Below are 25,736 nucleotides of genomic sequence, written 5' to 3' on the forward strand. Positions count from 1 at the left end.
GTGCAGGGTGAGCTATACCATGGCAATCTAGGACAATAGTAGACTTAAAACTCCTCACAAGCCTAAAAGGCAAGCAACTAGGTGTGTATGGCCCTGTTTACAAATATGGGAAATAAAGTGACCGGCTCAGCGTCATACAATGGAGGGGGGCCCTATGCACCCACCAGCAGGACACTGGCATTTGGGGTCAGACAATGCTCATGATGGGATCGTCAGCAGCCTGGGTGCAGACAGCACACACATGCCCTCCTGAGGCATTCTGGTGAGAGCCAGATGGGAGATCACCTCACCCAACCTTGTCATTTTACAGATAAGGAAACTGAAGCACTGTGTGGGCAAGGGGCCTGCCCAAGGTTGCCCAGCACAGGAACCCGAGTCACACCCAGAAGTGCAGTTATGCCAGCGAGAACCTTCGATGTAAGCTCCTCATCCACTCTTCATCCACCCTACAAATGCTTTCCAGTATTTCCTGAGCACCACTCTCTCCACGCAAGGTGCCTCACTCAGAGTAAGGCAGGCTCAGGCCATGCATCCCTCTCACATGGGCCAGGCGACTGAGCACTTCCAGCACACAGTTCCTGGTGTTCTAATCACTTGCCCATTAAAGATTGATCAGGTCCTACCTCTGCACAGCCCTCTGCCGGGTGCCATGTTAGATATAAAAGTGCAAGAGGAGGGCCCACTCTGGAAAAGCTCACAACTCCAGCCAGCAAACCAAGAGGCAGAACAGCACAATGGCCAAGGCTGGCGGTGTTCTAGAGGTCAGCCATCGGCATTCAGCTCCTGGCCCTGATACTTATTGGCTATGTGACCTGGGACAAATGGCTGAACCTTTGCCTCAGTTTCCTTGTCCGCAAATTGGTATCTACCACACAGGGCCTTTGTGAGCAAGAATGAGACGGCTCATTTTTTTCTCTCTCCCCTACATCATGATTTTGCTGTCTTCTAGACCATTCCCATCAGCTATCACATCACCCATCTTCAATTAAAAAAAGATCTCCTCGTGACCGTAGCCCTCTTAAGCTACCACTCCATTTTTCTGCTCCCCTTTAAAGCAAAACCCCTCAATCGAGTTGTCTACACCAGCTGTCCCCTGCTCTCTTCCCATTCTCTCTTGGACCCGCTTCAGCCGGGCATTTGGCCCCGCCTGTCTGATGGATGCTCGGGAATCCACGGGCCTCATCTCCCTCAGCCCATCGGCAGCACTGGACACAGCCGATTCCTCCCTCCTGCCTCCTTCCACTCTCTGCCGGGCTCCCTGCCACCTCCCCACAGTCTCCTGCTCAGCGGGCTTTGCTGGTCCCATCTTCCATACCCAGGACTCAGCCTCCTTTTCTCTACATGTATCTTCTCCCTCGGACTCTCAGCTCATCTCATGGCCTGAAACACCATCACTGTGCTTCCAACCCCCAGATTTATACCACTGGATAAGAGCTCTGCCCTGAGCCCCAGACTCATCTGTCTATCTGCCAACTCAACACTTCCATCTGCAAGCCTAATACCCAAATCTCACCCTTAACACATCCAAACCCAACCTCATATTTCCCCCCAAAACCTAGAGCTTCCCTCCACCTCTGACAGCCTTCCTCATCCTGCTGGAAACAACTGCATCCTTCCAATTGCCAGCGCCAAAACTCCCGGCGCCTCCTTGACTCCTCTCTCATTCACACACTGCCAAACCCTGGCAGCTACACCTTCAAACTACAACCAGAATCCAGCCACTTCTCACCACCGCCACTGCTGCCACCTGGATCCGAGCCACTGACACTGTGCCTGTTAACAGCCTTCTTCTCCCAGCCTCCTGCTCTGCCCTGTGCCCCCATACCCCACCCCATGACAATCTTCTCTCATCACAGCAGCCGGAGAGAACCTTCCAGAACCTATGTCAGAGAGCCATCGCTCCTAGGCTCCAAAACCCCCCATGGATTCCCCAGCTCATTCGGGGACTTCAGCATGGCCTACACACCTCTATATGTGCGCTGTCTGATTTGCTGTGGCAGAACAATTTGTGCTTTCTGAAATGCTGTCCACTCACCACACACGGCTGCTGAACCTGAAATATGGCTAGGGCATTTCACATGTTCACACAAGGCCTTGAAACACACACCAGATTTTGAAAATGTAATAACGAAAAAACAATGTAGACTGGGCACGGTAGCTCATGCCTATAATCCCAGCACTTTGGGAGGCCAAGGCAGGCAGATCATCTGAGGTCAGGAGTTCGAGGCCAGCCTGGCCAACATGGCAAAACCCCGTCTCTACTAAAAATACAAAAATTAGCTGGGCATGGTGGCACGTGGTAGACTACACCCAGCTACATGGGAGACTGAGGCAGGAGAATCACTTGAATCGCTTGAACCCAGGAGGCAGAGGTTGCAGTGAGCCAAGAGCACACCACTGCATTCCAGCGTGGGCAACAAAGGGAGATGCTGTCTCAAAAAAAAAAAAGAAAGAAAGAAAAGAAAGAAAAGAAAAGAAAGAAAAAAATAATGTAAAGTATCTCATAATTTTTTACTTTGATTACACATCGAAGGGGTATTTTTGATCTATGATGTTAAACAAATGTAGTAATAAAAAATAACTTCATCTGTTTCTTTTTTGTGATTACAAGCAAATGTAGAATTATATATGTGATGCATATCATATGTCCATCAGCCAGCAAGGCTGTATATGGCCTCACCTTCTATTCCTTTCTCCCAGCTCATTTCACTCCATTCCAGTCAACCCAGCCTCCTGGATATTCCTGGAACACTCCCATCATGGCCTGGCCACAGGGCCTTTGCACTTACTCTCCCCTTGGCCTGGAAGTCTCTCCCTTCCAACCACTATCCTCATCTACTTCAAGACTCTGTTCAAATGTTATCTAATATGTGAGTCCTTCCTGACCACCCCACACATAGTAACAACACCCCATGCACATTCCATGTACCCACTACTCTGACGTGTTTTTCCAACAGCACTCATCACTATCTGCCATGGTATGTACTCACTTACTAATTTGTTTGTTTGCATCAAATACAAGCTCCAGGAAGGCAGGGTTGTGCTCAGTGCTGTGTCCCTAGTACCCAGTGTTTGACACGCAGGTGCTATGCAATAGGTATTTAAGGGGTGATGGAATAAGTGTATTTAGGCCAGTGTCTATTTTACAACAAGTGCTCAAAAAACGTTGACTAATATTATTAAGCAAGCAAAATGGTACAGAGTAGACAACAATGATCAATGCAGGACCATGTGGGGCCCAGCCCAGACCTGAAACTTGGGGGATGATCAACGAAAACTAAGCCATTCACCCCAACACTTTGTCTGGCCAACGAGTCTCTTTTTTTTTTTTTTTTTTTTTTTTTTTTGAGTCAGAGTTTTGCTCTTGTCGCCCAGGCTGGAGTGCAATGCCACAATCTTGGCTCACTGCAACCTCTGCCTCCCGGGTTCAAGTGATTCTCCTGCCTCTGCCTCTGCCTCCTGAGTAGCTTGGATTACAGGGACCTGCCATCATGCCCGGCTAATTTTTCTATTTTTAGAAGAGATGGGGTTTCACCATGTTGGCCAGACTGGTCTTGAACTCATGACCTCAGGTGATCCACCCACCTCGGCCTCCCAAAGTGCTGGGATTACAGGCATGAGCCACTGCGCCTGGCCAACAATAGCCCTTTAAAGGCAGAAAGAGAAAAGTGCCCTCTCTTCTTGTTGTAAAAATAAAAGAGGGGAGGGTACATCCAGACAAAAGAATCTTATTCTGTGATAAAAGGAAATGAGCTATCAAATCATGAAAGGACATGGAGGAAACTTACATGAAAGGAGACATATCACACCCTATGATTCTAACGGTATGACACTCTGAAAAAGGGAAAACAGGGAGATCAGTGGCTCCCAGGAGTCAGTGGGGAGTGGGGGAGGAAGAGGCAGAGCATGGAGCATTTTTAGGGCAATGAAACCACTCTGTATGATACTGTAATGGAGGATGCATGCCATTAGACATTTGTCCAAACCCAAAGAATGTATGACACCAAGAGGAACTCTAATGTAAACTCTAGGCATTGCCTCATAATGATGTGTCAATGTAGGTTCAAGAATTGTAACAAATGCCTCCCTCTATAGAGGGATACTGATAGCTGGGGAGGCTGTGCCTGGGGAGGAGTAGCAGGTAGATGGAAACTCTGTACCTTCCTCTCAATTTTGCTATGAACCTAAAATCACTCTTAAAGAAATAAGCCTTTTACTTAAAAAAAAAAGGGGGGGGGGGGCTAGGGGAAATTAAGGCAGAAAGAGAATCAAAGGAATTGATTGTTTTCCCAATCAATCCATTAATATATAGTCAATGAGGACCTACTATGTGCCAGGCACTTCCTCAGACGCTAAGCCTGCAACCCTGCCAGAGACACAACTAGGGACAGAGGACCAGCCCATGCCAATGTGAGTTCTGTGTCAGGGAAGTCAGGTGCAGAGAGAAAAGCATCCCGTCCAGACCTAGGGTGGGGGGCGGGGGCGGGTCCTGGAAGCAGTGGTATCTCTGCTGAAACCTACAGGAGGACTCAGAGTAAGTGAAGACAGAAGAAAAAGGATCCCAGGCACAGAGGGGAGCAGGGGCAACCGCTGGGAGGAGCTGCAAGCAATTCAATATGACTGAACATGGAAACCAAGGCAAGGACTGCCAAGACAAGGGCCTTCAGCCACGTTGGGGCATGTGGCCTCTCAGACAATTCCTTGAGCTGCTACCAAACCATTCTGCCCAGGCCAGAAGGACCCCAGGATCCCTGTCAACACTAGGGCTATTGTGGGGACACTGCCTCTAAGGGTCAGGTTCTGCCAAGCCAGCCGTGGGATGCACCTGTCAGAGGCTGGCTGGCTGCTGGCTGGAGGAGTGGAGCGGCCTGGGGCCAAGGTGGAGGAGAGACAACAGGAGGGACCCCAGAGAGAAGGTAACTGCAAGCGTAATGGCAGCTAATTTAGGACTGCGGCTGCCCCCAGGTTCCCCAGGTGCTCCGTTCCCACTCCTCTCAGCAGGTTTCTGAGCTAGTGCTGGTGTAATTATAGCCTCCGTGGCTTCCATTTGGAGCTTGAACAGTGAAAGCTTTTGCTAGGGGGCAGAACATGTAAACTCCTGGGCCAAAACTTGGTAAATTTCCTAGGAAACAAAAAAAAAACGAGAAACGCAGCTCCTACCTGGTTACCAGGAAGATGCCCCCTCTAATCCTCCTGGCAGGAACTGGGTTCAAGTGGGCCGGATGATGGGAGAAAGGCCCCCAGGAGCGGGCCTGGGCTCTGAGGCTCTGCCAAGCACCTCGCCAAGGAGGCAGCCTGCACTGCGTTTTCATCATGAGGGAGATGGTGGGGTCAGAGCTCGTCACAGGGACAGCCACTGCCACCTGCAGCAGGCTAACTGGACGCACACCCCTTCCGACACAGTCACTGCCCTGCCATCCACCCTAAGGCTCCTGTCCCTCCTGTCGGGAAGGTGAGTCCCCACTGGGAAGAAGGAGGTAGGGGATTCTAAACACAAACCTCACCTACCAAGACCCCTCACAATCCTTGCCTGACACGGAGGCTACAGCCCCTGAACTAAAATGTGCAAAGGGTGGGGAATGGGGATTCAGGAAACCCAGCCCCTTCTGTCTCCCTGCACCTAACCCCTGCACTGAGAGCTGAGACCACACAAGACCTGAGAAAGATTCGGGAGCTAGAAATTGATCCCAGGCCTGAGCTGGCCCTGGAGAGCCTGAACTCAACACGTGCTCCAGCGTGTCCTGGTGGGTCTCCCAGGCCGGCTGAGAACAGCCTTGATGGCCAAGGAGTAAATGGTAAACAGCTGCCCAAGGGAGAGGGAGGAGGGATTTAACAACACTTGGCCTTCTCCAAAACCTGTTAAGTCATCCTCCCAGCCCCCGGCTCCTGGCCCTGGGGGACACTCTAGCTTCTTCATCTCCTCCCCTCCTCCTCCCTGGGTAAGGGCCAGGCCGGGGGAGCGCAGCCAGCCAGGGAGCACAGCCAGCAGCAGAGGGGCAGGCCAGCTGGGGGATGCACAACCAGAGGCTGCAGCTCAGCCTCCCCAATAGCCCTGCCCCAGCCACACCCAGCCCAGCCTCTCCTGTTAATTCCTGGGGTGCTGCCCTGAGCCAAGAGTCCATCTGCACCACTGAGCTGTGGTTCCAGACAGTGGAACTCCCTATCCCCAGCAGGCAAGCATATGAGTGCTCTTTAAACTCACATTCTTTAAATATGTATTTAACTTTTATATTGAGACAGGTTTACCAAACTTCAGTTTCCTATCTCGTTTTGGTCATATTAACAGTACCACCTCTACTACTGACATTTAATTAATTTTTTCTTTAAATTCCTTAATGCTTTTTTTTTTTAAGACGGAGTTTCACTCTGTCACCCACTAGAGTGCAGTGGCATGATCTCAGCTCACTGCAGCTTCTGCCTCCCAGGTTCAAGCGATTCTCCCGCCTCAGCCTCCTCAGAGTAGCTGGGATTACAGGCACCTGCCACCACACCCGGCTAATTATTTTTTGTATTTTTTAGTAGAGACGGGGTTTTGCCATGTTGGCCAGGATGGTCTCGAACTCTCGGCCTCAGGTGATCCGCCCGCTTTGGCCTCCCCAAACGCTGGGATTACAGGCATGAGCCACCACGCTGGGCCTAAATCCCTTAATTCTTAAATAATGAATCTGTTTAAATCCTTATTGACTCACCTTTTACATTTTTCAATACCTATCTAGGTTTATCCTAAATGATAACACCTACATTGGTTCTGAAATTTTCTAACACATTAGAATGCAATAAAGATAAAAATACGTATTTGTCGGCCCCATCTCCCATTCTAGCAGTGGTGCGCAATGCACTCAGAGGAGGAAGTCACTGGTTTAGAGAAAAGATGCTTGACCTCTAGTGCATTTGTGACTCACAGGCCCCACTGAGTCAGGAGCTCTGGGGCTAGCACCTGGGCATCTGGATTTCACAAGTTCCCTGTGATTCTGAGGCCACCTTCCAAAGACTGAGAACCAATGCTTAGGGGAGGCACAGGGCTGCCCTTGGCCCACTCCCCAAACACACACACACACACCTCACCCAACACACACACCTCACCCAACACACAATTTAGCAAACCCACCCTTCACAGAAGATGGTCTGTGGCCAGCTATTGTCACCTAAGCACACCCCCCAACGGTTTCATCCCCCTCTGCCACCTCCCGACAGAGAGGATCTTTAAGGTAGACTTTCCAATAACAAATGAGCCTGTGGGCAGAAAGGAGAGGCTCCCCATCCTGTAAAGCTTCCCAGACAATGAGGACCCAGGTGTTTTAACCACCCTTCCTGCCTCCCAGGAAACTGCCCCTCATCCCATCTGTAGCTGCAGTGTCTGTCCCTGAGCCCACCCTTGGCCCCTGGGCCAAGATGTAGAGCTCTACTACTTAAATAGGGGTTAAAGAATGTGGTTCCTAATTCTGTCTCTGCTTCTCCAAGCTGAAGAAGACCCTAGGTAAATCTTTGTGCCTCTCTCGGTCTCATTCCTTTTTTTTTTTTTTTTTTTTTTTTTTTTTTTGAGACGGAGTCTTGCTCTGTTGCCCAGGCTGGAGTGCAGTGGCACCATCACGGCTCATTGCAATCTCCGCCTCCTGGGTTCACGCCATTCTCCTGCCTCAGCCTCCCAAGTAGCTGGGACTACAGGTGCCTGCCACCATGCCCAGCTATTTTTTTGTATTTTTAGTACAGATGGGGTTTCACCGCGTTAGCCAGGATGGTTCTCGATCTCCTGACCACATGATCCGCTCGCCTCGGCCCCCAAAGTGCTGGGATTACAGGCGTGAGCCACCGCGCCCGGCCTCGGTCTCATTTCTTTACCTGAATAATGACGGGTTTTGAACTGCATAATCCCTTACATTTTGTGCCTCTCCCACTTGCCCACCCAATGCACCAGTGCGAGACTCTGAGGGATGGAGGGCCAGGGAAAGCCTTGCTGTCTCACCTCGTTTCTTCGAGCCGGAGCCACAGGTCCACTGTGGCAGGCTAAAAGGAGCCTACTGTGGTACTGTGCAAACTCAACAGCATGTGTGCACACCAAAGAACACACACACACAGACACCCAACAATACCCACCTCTCCCGGAGTAGAACCTGAGTCCCTGCATTAGTAGCCGGTCAACAAATATTTTCATACACCAACTACATGCCAGGCCCTAAAATCCAGCTATGTGCAGGAAAGAAAGAATGTTCCCTCTCCTGCAGCTTTCACTCTAGTGAGGGAAAGACTGATAGTAAACACATAAATACATAAATAAGATCGGCCGCAGTGCCTCACACCTGTAAACCCAACGCTTTGGGAGGCCGAGGTGGGCGGATCACTGAGGCCAGGAGTTACAGCCTGGCCAACATGGCAAAACCCCGTCTCTACTAAAACCACAAAAATGAGTTGGGAGTGGTGGCGTGCACCTGTAATCCCTGCTACTCGGGAGGCTGAGGCAGGAGAATGGCTTGAACCCAAGAGGCAGAGGTTGCAGAGAGGCAAAATCGCACCATTGCAACTCCAACCTGGGCGACAGAGTGAGGCTCAGGCTCAAGAAAAGAAAGAAAGAGAGAGAAAAACAGAGAAAAAGAGAAAGACAGAGAAGAAGAAGGAGGAGGAGGAGAAGGAGGAGGAGGAAAGGAAGGGAGGGACGACAGGCAGGCAGGGAGGGAGGGAGGGAGGGAGGAAGGAAATTTAAAGAAAGCAAAATAAGGGAATTTAAAAGAGAATGACCAGCTGGGCACAGTGGTTCAGGCCTATAACCCCAGTACTTTGGGAGGCTGAGGTACGTGGATCAGTGGAAGCCAGGAATTCAAGACCAGCCTGGCCAAGAGAGTAAAACCCCATCTCTACTAAAAATACAAACATTAGCCGAGTGTGCTGGCAGGTGCCTGTAATCCCAGCTACTCCGGAGGCTGAAGCAGGAGAATCGCTTGAACCTGGGAGGCAGAGGTTGCCGTGAGCCAAGATCGCGCCACTGCACTCCAGCCTGGGAGACAAAGCAAGACTGTGTCTCAAAAAAAAAAAAAGAAAAAGAATGACCAGGGAATGAGGGAGGGCCTTTCCGAATAGATGACATCAAGTTGAGGTAGAATGACTAAAATGACGGGCAGTAATGGACCACACACACAAAAACATGGAAAGGGAATTCTAAGCAAAAGGAGGAGCAAGCACAAAGGTCCTGAGACAGCTATGAGCTTGGCACATTCCTAGTCAAAACGAAGGGTAAGGTTGCCGGAGCTTCCCGGAGGAGGCAGAAGTTAGAGGAAGTAGAAGTCAGAGGGACAGGCCGGGCGCGGTGGCTCAAGCCTGTAATCCCAGCACTTTGGGAGGCCGAGACGGGTGGATCACGAGGTCAGGAGATCGAGACCATCCTGGATAACACGGTGAAACCCCGTCTCTACTAAGAAATACAAAAAACTAGCCGGGCGAGGTGGCGGGTGCCTGTAGTCCCAGCTACTCGGGAGGCTGAGGCCGGAGAATGGCGTGAACCCGGGAGGCGGAGCTTGCAGTGAGCTGAGATCGGGCCACTGCACTCCAGCCTGGGCTACAGAGCGAGACTCCGTCTCAAAAAAAAAAAAAAAAAGAAGAAGTCAGAGGGACAGTCAGGAGAGACCTTGGGGAGCAGGTAAGAATTTCAGATTTTATTCTAAAATGCAAAGCGCTGGAGAGCATTAAGGAGGAAGGCGCATGATCTCATTCACTGACACATGGAACTGAGGGTATATCGGAGGGTGGCAGGCAGAAAAGGAGACCAGTCACAGGCTACTGCAGTAGCAGGAAGCTAGTGGAGGCTGGGGTGGGGTGGTGACTGAAGAGAGGGCAAAAGGTGAGCCCATTCTGCATATAATTTAGAGATAAAGCCAACAGGATTGCTTATATTTTGAGTGGGAGGAGAGAGAGAAATCAAGAAAACCTCTTGGGTTTTTGGCCTGAACACCAAGTAGATGGAGATATCATCTCACTAAAAAGGAAAGACTTAGAAAGAAGAGAGGCAGAATGAAATGGACCATTTTGTTTTTGACTTAAGTTTGAGATGTCTATCACATGTCAAAGCGGAGATGTTGAATAGGCAGAAGGGTCCACAAGCCAGGAGTTCAGGAAAGAGGTCTGGGCTAAAGACGCAAAACTTGGCATGGTTGACACTGGAGGCTGTAGAAAGTCACATAACTCAGTGAGGCTCCCTAGGTTGGGGATGAGAACAAAGAAGAGGAAGTAATTCAGGACAGAGCTCCATTATGTTCAATGGAAGCTGGAAAGGAGTGGACCTTAAGCTGGTGGAAAACCAAGAGATGCTGATTTCATGGAAGGCAAGAGTTTCGAAAAGGAGGATGGTCAACTGACACTCCCAAGTAATTAGGGGCATAAGGGTGAGTGGAGGGGCAACTCACAATGAGATGCAGAATAAATAAACACAGCAGAGTTGGAAGGAAGACAGAAAGGGCAGCTAGAGAAAGGGAGGGTCCAGGAGCAGAGACTCCAGGGAGTTGCCCCTAATCCCAGCCCTCCCTGTAGGGTTAAAGCCACCATGACCATCACCTCCACACCTCATGCTGGATGACTGTCATCTCCACACCTCATGCTGGATGAGCATCACCTCCACACTTCATGTTGGATCTCCTCATGGGGCATCCAACCCCAGTCTGCCCTCAAGATCCATTTATTTTTTGCAACAAACACTTACAACCCACTGTGTGGAAAGTAAGGCTGGACTGACAAATAAAACCACCAAGTCTCCTGCCCTCCTGGTGCTCACATTCTAGCTCAGGTGAGAGATCACAAGTAAACAAATGGAAACTTTCCCTTTTGAGTGTGGGGTCCCAGAAAAAGCAGAGACCCTGGTCCAGCAGTGGCTTGTGGGGAAGATGGAGGACCTGGCTGGGCCACTATCAGAGCAAGTGTGCACAGGTTGTGTAACCTCTTTGAGCCTCACTTTCCTTACCTGCAAAACTGAGATAGAATACCTACCTGCCTACACAGAGGACTACGCTAAGAGAAAAAGGAACAATGTGGATGAAAATACCCCTTACAGTTTCCAACCCTTAGTGCACAGGCAATGATGCTTGTTTTAAAAGGTGTCACCTGGCCAGGCGCAGTGGCTCACACTTGTAATTCCAGCACTTTGGGAGGCCGAGGTAGGCAGATCGCTTGAGGCCAGGAGTTCGAGACCAGCCTGGCCAACATGGTGAAACCCCATCTCTACTAAAGATATGGAAATTAGCTGGGTGTGATGGTGCGCATCTGTAATCCTAGCTACTCAGGAGGCTGAGGCACAAGAACTGCTTGAACCAGGGAGGTGGAAGTTGCAGTGAGCTGAGGGCTCTCACCACTGTATCCCAGCCTGTGTGACAGCGCGAGATTCTGTCAAAACAAAAAAATAAAAATAAAAATAAAGCGTCCTGTGACTGGAAAGGTCCTCCCTCCCATCTCACCTGTCAGGCTACCTTCACATTACACTGCCCTGCTAGGAAAAGAAGACAGTCCCTTGTGCTCCTGCCTCTACACACTATGCTGCAGAAGATAAAACGGTCCCCAGTCTTCCCTTCCATAAGCAAAAGATCTTCAGGGCTTCCTCTGCTCCATCCCAAGCAAGATCTCGGGGCATCTTCCTCCCTTCTGGGCCCCTTCACCACCGGGAGTGGGGGCCAAGAGCACCGTAACATCTAGCTGGAAGCAATACATCAGTGTCCCCATCCGCAGGAGCTGACAAGACCAACCCCAGAGCCCTGCCTCCCAGTCCTCTCAGTTGTCAATCAAAGCCCAAGGATCCAGTGGGACCTGAACCCTTGTCCCCTACTGCTCTGTAGGTCAGGGTGCTCACCCTCCTCAAATCAGTCCTGGGAAGTCTTAGTCCAAGCTTCCTTATAATCTCAACTTTCTTTCTGAACTTTCCCCTCATTCCCAGCCCCACCATGACACTGGGACCACCCAGCGCTCTCCAGGTGAACCTGCATTTTTGGAAGCAGGTTAACCCGCCAAAAATCAATTTGACGAATGGCAAATACACTGAACATCAATTTGAAATAAAATCAATTTGGAACCTTTCAAATTGCATTTTATAGTTTGTCAAATTTTAACCACACTTAAAATGCTTTCTCCAAGGTCTCAAATTTCAGGTTAGTCTTAATTTTGTGGTTCTGACAACTAAAAATTTAAGTTCTATTCTCTCACATTCAAAGGAATTTTTTCAACCACTTTTGAGTGCCCTATTTCTTTTGAATATAGTTTTGGTATTTGGGGTTTTTTAAAATATTTGAGGTTTTTACCGTTCTCACACCAATTCCCACAATGATGAGTTGGGTTTAATTTTGTATTTGTAACCATTAAAAACCAAATTTGAGGCATTTCATATTGATGCGATAACCTAAATCTTTCCTCAGCATTTTTTATTTGATGGTGTAGAGAATGGACATAGGATTTGAAGCACCCATCATAAGCTAAACTTTTGTTTACTGATTATGAAATACACTTTTCTCACCATAAGAAGTCCACATGAACTCATGACCCTTAGCTCCCCAAAAGCTGAATATATCTTAAAATACAGCTATGAAGACCATTTGCAAAAATCTTCAAAAGCCATGAAAACCATTAAATGTCAATTTCTAAAACTATGAAAAACAATTCAAAGACTTAGTTTGGGTAAATCAATGCATTTTGTAAAATCAGTGACTTTGTTATTTAGCATCCTAATTTTGAAAGAAGTGGCCACTGGGCAGCTCATGGATGGCTGGGGGTCTCTTTTCTCCTCATCATTTCTGCCCCATCTGTCCTCCTGGGAAGTTCATGTCATCAGCTGCCCCCACTCCTCTGGAGGCTGTCACTCACCAACCCTGCCATTCCGCTCTCTCAGGAATGACCTCACACCTGGCTCACCATCTCCGGTTCATCCCTTCCCGGGCACCATTCCTAGAGGCCTCCATGCAACAGGGACAGTTTGTCTGCACAACACTCTATCCGCCTCCAGTGATCTCCTCCTACCCTTAGCTCCCCATTGCCATAGTCATATCCTTGACCTTGACCTTCATCAACATCCAAATCCCTGTTGAAAGGCTGACATCACACTTTCCAACCTCAGGCCACCCTCTCCTCACCTTCCAGCTCCCTCTCTGGAATTCCCACTCCAGAAAACCCTTAACCTCTCCCAGACCCTGACCCACTGACCCGGCCACTTGCTCTCCCTCACCCGTCCCCCTACCCTGTCCTCAGTTCCTCTTTACCCAACCTACATTTCCCAGCCTGCACGCAACACCCTGAGCTCCTCAGCCCCTCTCCTCCTCCTCTCTTCCTCCATCATAGTCAAAAACCAATAACCCCAGTGAAACCCAACCACCCCAACTCCATGCTGGCTCCTGAGCAGCCAAAGGTCACTAGGTAACACACACACACACACACACACACACACACTGGTCTCACTTTGAAGTCCCAATCTCCAGCTCCAAATGCCTTAAAGCAGCCATTTCTCACCTTCCCCTGCTTAAGCTAATTACCTTGTGTCTTGGTCTGTTTAGGCTGGTATAACAAATATCAGACTGAGTGGCTTATAAATAAATCACAGAAATTTATTTCTCATGGTTCTCAAGACTGAAAAGTCCAAGATCGAGGTGCTGGTGGATTTAGTGTCTGGTGAGGGCTCACTTGCTTGTTCACAGACAGCCGTCTTCTGGCCGTGTCCTCCTCACCTGTCAGAAGGGGCAAGTGAGCTCTCCGGGGTCTCCTTTGGAAGGACACTAATTCCATTCATAAGGGCTCCACTCTCATGTCCTAATCACCTCCCGAAGGCCCCACTTCCTAAAACCCTTGCTTTGGGGTTTAGGATTTCAACCTATAAATTTGTTGGTCAGCAGGACCAAATATTGAGACCATAGCACCTTCACTCGTATTTGATGAGAAAATAGATTTGGACAGAAATGCCCTCGCCTTCTCACCCACCAGTGACCAACCTGTCTCACCTGGACACCCAGCTCTGCCTTCTCTCTGTTGGAAGGACCCAGCTCCAGCCTCGTCAAAGGCTGCCCTGCCATGCGTGCTGGTGCATGCCACAGGGACCCATCCCTCCTCAATTACTGAAGACATCACTCCTGAAATCGCCCCTTCCTGCTTACATCCTTCAATTTCACCCTTTCTCGGGATCTTTCCCAAAAGTTACAAATGTGCCACCATCATTGCTTTTCTCAAGACAGAACAAAACCAAAAGCAAAGCCTTCCCTTGACCACCGCCCAGCCCCCTATTTCACTCCTCCCCTTCCTAGCAAAGCTTGAAAGAGTAGATTTCTGGTTGCTGATTTTACCTGCTCCCTTCACATTTTCTCCTCCATCCTCCCCACATCAACATTTCAACCTCACCCTCCAAGAACGATATTCTACCAAGATCATGGGAAATGGCAGAGGGAACAGCTAGCCAAACGCCTGGGTGGGGTCCTGCCTGTGGGGTCCTCCCTGGGTGGTACCCAGGGAAGCACATGTGGCTGGAACCTTTTATTTTAAGAGTGATGAGAAACCACTGGAGGCATTGAGACAGAGGCTTGCCTCAATGCCTCTGTCGCTGAATCAGAAAGTCACTTCTCTAAACTTCACTGCCTTGACTTCTGGGTTGCATCTGACCAGGCTAACCACTTCCCCTTTCTTTCTTTTTATTTATTTATTCATTTTTTTTTTAAAACCTAGTCTTACTCTGTCACCCAGGCTGGAGTGCAGTGGCATGATCACAGCTCACTGCCACCTTGACCTCGCGGGCTCAAGCAATCCTCCCACCTCAGCCTCCCGGGTAGCTAGGACCACCCGCATGTGCCACCATGCCTGCCAGTTTTTGTATATTTTGTAGAGATGGGGTTTTGCTATGTTGCTCAGGTTAGTCTCGAACTCAAGAAATCCGCCTGCCTCAACCTTCCAAAGTGCTGGGATTATAGGTATGAGCCACTACACCTGGCCCACTTCCCCTTTTTTGACACCTCTACTTGTCTTGGCTTCCCTGACACAGCTGACTGATTTCTCCCTCCCTCTCTGGCCCTAGTCTCAGCTGCCTTTGCTAGCTCTTCCTCCTCTACTTGGTGAGACCCAGCCTCGCTCTCTCCTGACTATACACCCTCCCTCCATGACCTCAAGCTTCCGTGGCTTTAAACACTATCTATATGCTACTCACTCTCAATCCATGTATCAACCCTGACCTCTCCCCAGAACTCCAGGCCTACCTCTAACTGTGTCCTTAGCACTTCCAGGGGGAGACCTAATTGGCATCTCCACCCTAAAACGGCCAACACAGAACTCTTAATTTCTGCCCACTGAACTTCCCAATCTGTTCCTCCCCTCATCATCTCCATCCTAGTAAATGGCACAAGCAGCATCACTGTTGTTCAAGTCCAAAATATCAAGTTATCCATAAATTCATCCCACTTCCCTTCAACTCCACCTCCAAAATATATTCCAAGCCCATGCATCCTCTCCATCTCACCTACGACCGTCTGCAGCAACCTCCTAACTGATCTCCCTGGCTCCACTCTGCTCTGTGCCCACCCCCATGATCCATCCTCCAGAGTGCAAGAGTCATCTTTTCAAACACATAGATCATACTGTGCTAGTCAACTGCCTCAATGCCTCCAATGGTTTCTCATCACCCAGCCACATGTGCTTCCCTGGGTCCCACCCTCCACAGGCAGGACCCCACCCAGGCATTTGGCTAGCTGTTCCCTCTGCCATTTCCCTGATCTTCCCATGGCTAGATCCTTCCTGTGAGTCAGATTTTGGCATTCCCAGTCACCTCTGTCCCATCATGCTATTTTTAATTCTCAGCTTGGCATTCTTCACTATCTCACATGTCTTGTTAATTTGTTTGTTGGCTTGTTTTCTATTCTTCTCTGTCTCCAGTTAATAGAAGAACATAACCTCCATACGAGCAGCACCCGCCCGTGTTGTTCGCTGATGTATCCTCAGCACCTCGAACAAGGCAAGGCCCACAGAGGGTGCTCAGTGAATATCTGGGGATAAATTCACACACCTTCCTTCTGAGCCTGAGCTCCCTGAGTTACCTCGGAACCCTCCAGACACAGGAGGCCCCAAACACACGAACCAAGTGCACTCCACTCATTTCTGTTGCTGATCAGGCAAAGATGGCCTCCCTTTTTCTAATGCCCCTCCCTGTTCACCCTTGAGCCCTCTTTCCACGGCTCCCCTAAGAGGATGAACAGGGGGCTGGGGAGTCATTGCTCTGATAGTCAGAGCTGATACTGTTCTGAGCCACTCTGGCCCCCCCTCCCTGTCCCTTCTTCCCTTCCTTCCCTATCCCTTCAGACAGAAGGCTACTGCCAAAAACCCACAGCCACTCCCACACACTGACATGCAAACACACACCACACCACACACACACACAACACCCCATACACTACCCCATACGCACCTACAAACACACCCACACATACCACACACTATATACACTACCCCATACACATGTACACATACACACCTACACACACCACACACACTATATACGCTACCCCATACACATGTACACACACCACACACACAAACACACCATACACTACCCCATACACACATACACACCACACACCACACCCCATACACTACTCCATACACACTAACACACACACCACACACATGACACCCCATACACTACCCCATACACTCCTACACACATGCCACACACACCACACACACACTATATACACTACCCCATACACACCTACACACACACCATACACTACCCCATACACACACACATCTATACACATACCACATACACCACACTCCATATGCTATCCCATACGCACACACACACCACACACACGATACCCCATATACTACCCCATACACACATACACACACACACCACACACACACAAAACACACCATACACTACCCCATACACATGTACACACACACACCACACACAAAACACACCATACACTACCCCATACACTTCTACACACACACCACACACACTACACTACCCCATACACACGTACACACACCTATACACAAACCACACCCCATATGCTACCCCATACACACCTACACACACACACCATATACTACCCCATACACACATACACACACACCTATACACACATCACACCCCATACGCTACCTCACACATACCTACACACATAAACCTACATACACACACCACACACACCCCATACACCTCACACACCTACACACACCACACACAACACCCCATACACTACCTCACACACACCACATGTACCACACCACACACCTACACACACACCACCCCACATATACATCACCCTACACACACCTATATACACACCATACACCACACACACATCCCATACACTACCCCATATACGCCTGCACCCCATGCACACCTACACATGCCATACACACAACACCCCATACACTACCCCATAGACACCTACACACACACCATGCACACCTATAAACACATGACCCCACACATAAACCACCCCACGCACCTACATACCACACAGACAATACCACACACACAACACCGCATACACTACCTCACACACACCACCCCACACATACCTAGACACCTATTACACATACATACCACACTTCGCACACTACTGCATACACACCTACACACACCCCTACACACACCCCACCACACACAACACCCCATACATTACCCTATACACATATACACACAACACACACCCAACACCCCACACATACATCACCCCCACACACCACACAGACCACACATAACACCCCATACATTACTCTATACACATCTACACACATCCTTACACTCACCACACACCTACACACACCACCCCACACATACACCACCCCACACACCAACATACATGCACACACCTACACACACACCACCCCACACACACCTATGTACACACCATACACAACACCCTATACACTACCTCACACCCACACACCACCCCACACACACCTACACACACTACACATACACATCACATACACAACAGCCCATACACTACCCCATACACACCTACACACACACCTATGCACACACCATCCTACACATACACCACTCCACACATACCTACATATACACCACACAACCCACACACTACCTCATAAACACCTACACAACACATTACCCCACACATGTACCACTCCACACACCACACACACCCACGCACACACCTCGTACACTACGTGATACCTACACAATACACCACCCCACACACACACCACCCCACACACACACACAACACACAACACCCCATACACTACCTCATACACACCTACATACACACCACCTCACACCTACACACTACACACACAACACCCCATACACTACGTTACACACACCTACACACACACCACCATACATACACACCACCCCATATTACTTCACACACACCCCTACACACACAAACGGCCCACCCACACACTCCACACATACCTCATGAACATCACACCTATGCACACCCTGTCCCACACACACATCACACACACCAGCACACATACGTTACCCCACATCCACACACGCTAACACATACCTACACACACAAACACCTACACACACTCCACCACTGACACACATTACCTCAAACACATACTACATACCACAACCTACATACACCAACACATACATTACACACACTGCCATGCACAGTACCACCACACACACATCACAGGCACTCCATACACTATCTCACACACAACCCACGCACACCACTACAGACACACACACACCACCTCACACCACACACACGCATCACATATACACACACACCACTACACACACATCACCGCCTACACATATCACCATGCCCACACACACACACCACCTCACACACATCACATACACACACCACCACACACACAAACCACTGCCTATACATATCTACCATCTCTACACACACACACACACACACCCCACCTCTCACACACACACCCCATGCATATGCCATGCATACTTACACTCTCCACACACCAGACACACACACGTGTTCCCGTCACACAATGACCCCTCTCCCGCTGTTGCTCGCCGTGCACAGCATGGGGTTACGGGAGCGTGCACACACGGGTGGGAGGGGAGTGCCCAGGGAAGGTGCTCACATCCTGTTTTCTGAGCCGGAGCGAGTGCAGTTGATGGCGAAGCCAGGGCGTGCTCAGGGAGCACGGAGCCTCACCAGTGCCGTCTCAGGAGCAGCACCGAGCAGGGGCATCCGGCCAAGAGCTACCCCGCACCCCAGGTGCTGGCGGGGCCTGCCCCACACATGGAAGGAGAAGCAGGCAGGTGGCTCCCTGGACGATGTTATTTGGAGGGTACCAGAAAATACCTTCATCCAAAAAAATCTCACTTCAACCACAGCACCTGAAATACTACCATGAAAGAGGCTTTGGTGGGAGGGGACACTACATTTGTTCCCTCCTGGTCTTTCTCATAGCAATTTCTCACTTGGACACAAAGGCAACCAAAGATGAAGTCACCAACACTCTGCTCACACCTTAGTGCCGGCAAATCCTTCTACCCACTGACAAGAGCCTGAGGTCACTGGTGTTGACAGAGAGAGCGAGCAGACAAAAACAGAAGAGGGAAAATGCCGATCCCTCCAGCTTTGGCCCCTGCAGAAAGGGAAACTGCCTTCTTCCTGGCGGCCCCAAGCACCGTGAGAGCCGCTCAGTCACCTGTCTCCACCGCCTGACAGTTCACCTCTCCCTGTCCCCACAGCCCCCGCTCTCTTGCACCCCACACCCACTCCCTGGCCATCAGATGAATTCTCCCTGAAAGGGGAGGTGTCGGAGGTGACAGAGCTGCAGCTAAAGCCCAATTTTCGTTGACACTCAGAGCCTCTGACAGCTGTTAGAAGAAGAATGTGATTTTGAAATTTAAATAACACACTTCTGCATTCGGCTCAGGGAGACAACCTGAGGATAAGCAGTTTACCGCCCGAGCCACCGCGAAGGGGGCAGGGAGAGCTGCTGCTCTGCTGTTCTTCCGCTTCTTCCCTGCCCTCAGCCCCGTGCCCCCACCTCATCACAGGGTGGCCTCGGAACGGGGTCTCTGAGAGACACCAGCCCGACCTGCTGAAACATTAAAGCCTCACCCTGTATTCTTTTGCTCAGCAGCCCAAGGAGAGGAGGGGGTACCCACACAAAGGCTAGGTCTCCTGCCCCCAGGCCTGGGGCGCACAGAGGGAGCCGACCCCAGGAAGGCAAGGGGCTTCCCTAGACACCTGGCCAAGCAAAGCCGGGTCCAATCCTCCCCCAGCCCCCACCAGGCCACAGGGGTGTCTTCCTGGGGACTGACTTTTGAGCCCAGGGATAAGTCTCTCCCCACACCAAGGGCAGACCAACTCCTCCCTAGGGACCCGAGCCCCCTAATCAGGGAGTCATCCTGAGTTCTGCCACGGAGAAGTCCTGGGCTGGAGCACCCCAGAGAGGCCACTGTCCTGTCTGCCACAAGGATCCTTGTTCATTGTCCCCTGAGCCCCCAAGCTCAAAAGACTTGGAGTTCCTTCATCACCCCAGGCTCGGCCAGACCTCCCAGCCATGATGCCACCAGGAACACCACTCCCACATCGCACTTTCTCCTCTTGCAAGACTTCCCTGATTTCCCTAGTCATTGCTGGTTGCTGCCTCCCCTGAACTCTTGGGGCAGCACTTGGTCTACACTGCTGCTGAAAACAAGCCACTTAGGGAGTCCCTAAGTGAGTATCTGCCTGTCGCACCACACAGTGAGGACACGGGTCTGATTCTCTTACAGCAGTGGTTGACCATCTCCGGAACACACGAAGCACTCAATATTTACTGAACAAAACATGTTCCTCCAAGGTCTGGCCCCAGCCCTGCCCCAGCCCTGCCCCAGCCCTGCCCCTGCCCTGCCCTGCCCTGCCCTGCCCCTTCCATGAGCAATTCCTGCACACCCCGGCCAGGATCCGCCCCTTCTCAATGCCCCAGATACTCCTAAGATGTCACACACATGTGACACCTCACAATTGCTTAGCACCTCCCGCAAAGCCATCAGCTCCCTCCAGTCAGCAAACAGTGATACCCTTCGTCAGCACCTAGGGTGCATCTGTGCCCCGGCACGCTGAGTGCCAATGCTTGCAGGGCAGCTGGACTGCTCCATCTTGCAGATAAGAAACATGAGGTTCAGGGGGTCCAGTGAGCTCTCACAGTAAGGTAAGGCCAGGATTCAAAACGAGGACTAGCCGATCTCAAAGTCCACATTCTAGCCGTGATGCCAGGATTCCTCGGTGGCCGTGTATTAGATACAAAGGACAGTGTCACACACGCAGAGGACACAGAGGGTGATGGCTGCACAGAACACAGAGACCAACACATACAATCGCACACATGCCCCCAACACGTGGCAGCGAGCACCATGATAAAGGACAAAGTGCTGTGGCACCAGGGGATGGTGGCGGTCACCTCTCAGAGGCTGTATGCAAGGCTTCTTGGCAAGGGGTAGCGTTTTGAGTGCTAGTTCCCTCTTCTCCTGAGCCCGCCCTCCAACAAGGACCACAGGAGCATCTAACGAGAACATCCCTGGCCCTCTCCAGGCTCCAACCAAGCAAGATGACCCACCCCAGATGCATGCTGGCCAACCATGGTAGACAATGCCATCTCTTCCACCTCCAGTCCACAAAGGCCACTGAGCCCAGGCCACTCACCAGCCTCTATCTGTCCCTGTCACAGCACAGCACAGCACGTGATGGCTGTCCCCACCCAAGACTCCCTCTGAGCCTCAGGGGCCCATTGCTCTCTGGAAATCACCTAATCACCTCTACTCCAGTCACGACCAAGCACTATCCCAGCGTGAAAGGCGGCCTTGCATCAGCAAAGGCACACACAGTTTCTGGAATGCTGGGTTCTAGGCTGGCCCAGCCACAACCTGCCATTGGACCTTGGAGAAACCAGTCCACACTAATGTTTTAAAAAGCTAACACAGCTTAGAGCAGCATGCCAGGCTCAGGCCAAGAACTCACCTGCACTATCTCATTTAGTCCTAACAAAAATCCTCAGAGGTAGGTGTTGCCATTGGCCCCAGGTTGGGCAAGAGAACAGGACTGGGGCTTAGAGAAGTGCTTCAGAGGTGGGACGGGGATTGGAATCCCATCGACATGTGTGCCGTCCCTCTGAGCCTCAGTTTCCCCTTCTGTCAGGTGAAGGGGTGGGCCTCCATGATTCCTAAGTTCCCTTCCAGCTTCAGAAAGGATGCCACATGCCCAAGCCTCTAGCCACACTTGCACTGCATGGCCAGACCCCGGAGCCCCTGCCCCTCACGAGAATGCAGACACAGCACCTGATGACAGCCAAGGCCATCTGCCCACTTCTCCCCATCCCTTAGGCATGGCCCCAGTATTGGTGAGGACACCTCTGCCCAACCCACCCGGTCCTCTTCATCACCACTTTGACGTCCACCCACCTCTCTCTAGTTCTACAGGCCCACATCCCTGCTGGCTCCACACCGCCCTTCCAGGTCCTCCTTCCCTCTGCAACCTCTCTCTTCCCGAAAGATCTCTTCGTTCTTTTCCACCTTGGTTCCACCCTCTCCTGCCTCCCCAGGTGAAATCAGCTGGGATTCAGCAGTCACAGGGTCACGGAGCCTGGGGATGAGAAGGATGCTCCACTTCAGTTCCTCAACCCCTGCACCCACCTAAACAACCTCCTGCCTCCACTGAGCACCCCAGGCAGACAGAGGATGACCCACTGCGCCAAAGCTGGCTCAGTCCCTGATGCGCCATGGGCACTTTGCCGACATCCATTCCCACCGAACCCTCTTAGGGCATCATATGTCCATCTTACAGACGTAGGCACCACAGCTCAAAAAGACCACAGTGAGCCACAAGATCACACACCCCTAAAAGGCCTGGTCAGGATTCGAACCCAGGACTGTCTGGCTCAAGGCCCGCGCTCTTCCAGGCACCTCCCTACATACTGTCCCACGCTTTCAAGGGCAGTTTGAATTGCTAGAAACAGGACAAAACTCACTTCTTCTCCATGAAATCTCTTCCCACATAGAAGGGGAGGGCAGGACATGTGGACACGTCTAACATCACTGTCGCTGTGACTCAGATCACAGTCACACTGCTCCCTACCTGGTCCTGGACTCAGGACTCGCTGACCCACCGCTGAGCCCAGGGTCTGTCAGGCAGCACTGGGCAGAGAGGACGGAAGAAGCTGCCCTTCCCCAAGGCTTCTGGACATTGGAGGTTGCTGCGGGAATCCTGGCAGCTTTGCAACAGAATCCCGGTATGACTTTCCGAGAACCCCAACAGAAAGAGATGAAGAAGAATAGACGTTCCAGGAGGCCCCTATAACAGAGCCCTGAATTCACAGACAGGAGCTGGTAAACAGATAGTAGCGACTGAGTCCCAAAGACACAGGAGCATCCTCCCTGATGCCCCACCTGGAGATAGTACAGCCCAGAAGCGGTCACCAAGACTCCATGCCTCCCTCCCTACCCACAGTCTTTCCACACAGAGAAGCGGAGGGGGCAGCACGCAGGCAATATGAGTGGGGCTGGGGAGGGGCTTCCCACAGGATTTCATGCAATCCTGCGGGGTGACAGCCTTTTAATGCCAAAGTTCTAGCGCAGGTTCTTGGTTACTCACAAGACTTTGCAGCCAGCGTACCACACACAGATGGGGGATGCGTGTGCCCAGACGCTGACAAGCAGGAGGCTCGTGATGGCCTGAGCACTAAGCTGGTCTGCTCACCCTGCCACACCACCATTTTCTGTGTGCCTTGATGGGACAAAGGTTGGGAAGCACTGCTCCAAGCTCACGTCCTCATTCAGACACAAGATCTGGTACATGAAATGAGCCTGCCCAAGACCCTACAGGGGATCTATGGTGGGGACTGCACTGGAACCACCTCCCAGCTCCCGTTCTCGCCTCCTTTCTGCTGAGCTCCTCACCATGGCCAGCTTGGTTTCTTTTGTGTGTGTGTTTTGGGAGGCTTTTTTGAGACAGGGTCTCACTCTGTCGACCAGGCTAGAATGCAGTGGTGTCATCACGGTTCACTGCAGCTTCAAACTCTTGGGCTCAAGCAATCCTCCCACCTTGGCCTCCACAAGTGCTGAAATTAGAGGCAGGTGTGAGCCACTGTGCCCAGCCCCAGCTTGGTTTCTTCGTGGCAGGGCCAGGGCCTCCCTATTCAACTATGTGCCCAAGTCTCCCCAGACAGAGCTGCCTACTTACCTACCCCTAAGGCTTCTCTGGGTGGAGCAGAATCAGCAGAGGCAGTGAGGAGGGACCAGCACAGTCCCCAAAGCCCAGCCCTCATGGCAGGGAGTGGTCCCTGGAGCACAGAAACCCAGAGTTGCGTAGGGCCCAGTTATCTCTGGGCAGCAGGTGAAAGCGGGCTGATTCAGTGAGCTGCAGACCTAGTAATTTCCTCATTTGTCTTGTCAACATCCTGTCCCACAGAGTGTCAAGTCCATTACGTAAAGATTTTCTGCTAGGAAGATATTTAAGTGTGAGTCCAAGGAGCAGCAGGGGCTTGGGCTAAGGTGAGGATCTCTGCACTTCAACATCCAGGAGCAAGTCAAAGCTATTTATTACTGGAGGGAAGCCCAGTGTCACCTGTGCACGCAGTAGTAATCTGCCAGTACCTGACCTTCACACAGAGTAGAACGTGGGTGCATATGGGGGCCACCAGGGTGTGCCCACCATAGCATCCACAGGCTAATGGCATCCTCAACCTGCTTCTGAAACCCAGAGCACTGCCTCAGAAGGAATGGTCCAAAGTGGATTTCCATGCAAAACTCATCAGGAAATGTAAGAATCAGAATGCCTGTGCGGGAAGGACTCCCAGTCAACCCCATCCAGTCCAGCCCTTGGCCAAGACTTACCATAGAGTTGCCATGGTGCCCACAGGCAAGGCCAGCATGGAAGCTGCTCTGAGCTCAGAGCCTCTGTTATGACCCCACTGGGGCGGGGGGATTATGATGTCGAGAGCCCAGGGCAAGGTGCTCAACACAGCTGACATTGAGGTCTCCACTCCATTCACCACCAACCCAACCATCACCAGCGCCCAAGGCCATGCCCAGATGGCTACGCCCTGGCCAATACCTCCCTTCCTGGGCATCCAAGATTTCTCCCACCAGGGACACGTGTATCATCCCTGTTTCAATCTCCTAGAGCGTGCTTTCTCCACAGGAGGGAAGGGCGTCACCTCAAGGGAGCAAAAGCTGGTTCTTGAGTGGGCAAAAAGAAAAAGAGAAAGGAGATCTTACCATGGCTTCTGGTCCTCCAAAACTCAAACCTTCGAGACAAAATGTTATTCCTTGGTATTTAATCTCACTAGTTAGGAAGAATTATTTTTTCTCCCCAGCAAACAACAATGAAAAAAAAAAGAATGGTTGAGAAACATGGCCCTGGAGAGTTCTTTATTTGAAAGGGCTTAGGGTCCCACTGGAAATGCTTTCAGCTCACGGTTTACAGCGGTGCTTCTCAACTGGCAGTGGCTGTGCCCCGAAGGGACATGTGGCCCTGTCTGGAGACATCTTTGTTGTCACAGCTTGCAAGAGCACTGCTGGAATCCAGTGGGGACAGGGACGTTGCTGAACATCCTCAGACTCACAGGACGGCTCCTCCCACAAGAAAGAATTATCCAGGCCAACATGTCAATAGTACTGCTGTTGAAAACCCTGCTTTAGAGCCATAGAAACTCCAGAAGATTTCAAAGACTGCCACAAAACTGCCTGTAAACCAGATTTCCTGTGCTCAAAGATCCCTGAGAACAAGCCCCACTCTGGCCACCCCTGAAGCATCAGTCTCCACCGATCCCTAGAG

At 51.0% G+C, this 25,736-nt stretch overlaps 1 protein-coding gene across 6 annotated transcripts in view; it reads right to left on the reverse strand.

Annotated features, from left to right (window-relative positions):
• GFRA2 (GDNF family receptor alpha 2) overlaps positions 1-25,736 on the reverse strand; it is a 100,579-nt gene that overhangs the window by 59,007 nt on the left and 15,836 nt on the right. The gene's annotated exons all lie outside the window — the stretch shown is intronic.

This window comes from Macaca fascicularis, chromosome 8 (genome assembly GCF_037993035.2).
Source record: "Macaca fascicularis isolate 582-1 chromosome 8, T2T-MFA8v1.1".
NCBI classification, from domain to species: Eukaryota; Metazoa; Chordata; class Mammalia; order Primates; family Cercopithecidae; genus Macaca; species Macaca fascicularis.